This window comes from Carlito syrichta, unplaced genomic scaffold (assembly GCF_000164805.1).
Source record: "Carlito syrichta isolate Samal-C Ts95f unplaced genomic scaffold, Tarsius_syrichta-2.0.1 Scaffold308842, whole genome shotgun sequence".
Lineage (NCBI taxonomy): Eukaryota > Metazoa > Chordata > Mammalia > Primates > Tarsiidae > Carlito > Carlito syrichta.
The window spans coordinates 30,296-32,586 of NW_007252938.1; positions in this window are offsets into that span (position 1 = coordinate 30,296).

Genomic DNA, 2,291 nt, shown 5'->3' on the forward strand with positions numbered 1-2,291 from the left:
CTACTTGGAAGGCTGAGGCGGAAGGATCACCTGAGCCCAGCAGGTCAAGGCTGCGGTGACTGTGAGCATGCCACTGCACTCCAGCCTGGGCGACGGAGTGAGACTTCAACTCAAAAAATAAAAATATAAAATAAAATAAAATGGGCCGGGATTGGTGGCTCATACCTATAATCCCAATACTTTGGGAGGCTGAGGTGAGAAGATTGCCTGAGCCTACGGTTTCGAGATCAGCCTGGGAAACTTGGCGAGACCTCATCTCTACAATAAATAAAAAAAAAATTAGCCAAGCCTGGTGGCATGTGCCTGTAGTTCCAGCTACTTGGAAGTTTGAGGGTGAAGGAACACCTGACCCTAGCAGGTCAAGGATGCAGTGGCCGTGAGCGTGCCATTGTACTCCAGCCTGGGTGATAGAGTGAGACTCCAACTAAAAAAAATAAAAATAAACTAAAACTAAAACAAATGAATGCTAGTGTCACCATGCGACAGGCAGAACAGTCAAAGAAAATGACACAGCCACCACAGCCTCGACCTACTGGGCTCAAGCCATCCTTTCGCCTCACCCTTCCAAGTAGCTGGAACTTCAGTGTGCGCTACCACACCCAGCTAGTTTTTTGATTTATTGTAGAGATGAGATCTCATCAAGTTGCCCAAGCTGGTCTCAAACCCCTGGGCTCAGGCAAAATCCTCTTGCCTTGGCCTCCCAAAGTGCTGGGATTACAAGCTTGAGCCACCGCGCCCGGCCTGCAACCATAATTTAATTCAACTTTGAAAAATAACTCATAGATAATATCTCTATGTGTGTAATGTATATACAGATAAACGTGTGTGTGAGTGTACATATTAGGTGACATGCTGTGAGAAGATCAGATGGCAGGGAAGTGTGCAAGAAGGAGAGCTAACCTGGTCAGGGGCTGCAGGGGGCCTCTCCGAGACCTAAAAGAAGGGAAGAAGCTGGTTAGGTAAAGAAGGGGGTAGTGTTGCAGGCAGATGGAAGCATCATGCAAAAGCCCTGAGGCAGAAAGCGTTTTAGTGTGTCTGAAGGTCTGTGAGGCTATTGGGGTGTGGTAGGGGTGCAGAAAGCAAGAGAGAGGTTGGACAGGTTAAAAGCAACGGGAAGCCCAGAAAGGTTTCGGCTTCCGTGTGTGGTTCGGAGTGAGTTGTTTTAGTTTTGTTTTTTTTATTGTAGTAACATATACATAATAAAAGGTGTCATTTTAACCATTTTTATGGGTACAGTGCAGGGCGCTCCCATTATGTACATTATTGTGCAACCATCACCACCGTCTTCCTTTCATCATCATTTTTTTTTTTTTTTGATTTGGAGTCTCACTTTGTCATCCAGGCTGGAGTACAGTGACACGCTGCTCACAGCCACTGCTGCCTCGACCTGCTGGGCTCAGACAATCTTTCCACCTCCGCTTTCCAAGTAGCTAGAACTACAGGCTTGCAGCACCATGCCCGGCTAATTTTTTATTTTTTTTATTGTAGAAATGAGGCCTCACCAAGTTGCCCAGGCTGGTCTTGAACCCCTAGACTTAGGCAATCCTCTCACCTTGGCCTCCCAAAGTGCTGGAATTACAGGCTTGGGCCACCGCACCCGGTCCATATCCGGTTTTTTTGAGTTGGATTCTCACTCCGTTGCCCAGGCTACAGTGCAGCGGCATGCTCATGGTCACCCCAGCATCGACCTGCTGGGCTCTGGCGATCCTTCCGCCTCAGTCTTCCAAGTAGCCAGAACTACAGACATGTGTAACCACACTCAGCTAATTTTTAATTTATTGTATAGATGAGGTATTGTCTAGTTGTCTGGGCTGGTCTCGAACCCAGGGGTTCAGGCAATCCACTTGCCTCGGCCTCCCAAAGTGCTGGGATTACAAACTAAGCCACTGAGCCCAGCCCTGCATCCGTTTTTTATTGTTGCTATGACATAGTAACACAAGCTTAGTGGTGTAAAACCACACACATTTATTAACTTGCAGTTCTGTAGGTTACAAGTAGAACATGGGTCTCAATGGGCTAAAACCAAGGTGTCAGCAGGTCTCTGTTCTTTTCTGGTGACTCTAGGGGAGAATCCTTTTCCTTGCCTTTCCAGCTTCTAGAGGCTTTCTTCATTCCTTGGCTCATGGTCCCTTCTTCCATCTTCAAAGCCGGCAATGTAGGCTCTCTCTGACCCTTCTTTATTTGTCACATCTTGTTTTCTAACCACAACTGGGAATAGATTGGACCCACTTGGATAATTGAGTACATTACTGCCTTAAAGTCCTTAATCTTTTTTTTTTTTTTTTTTTTGA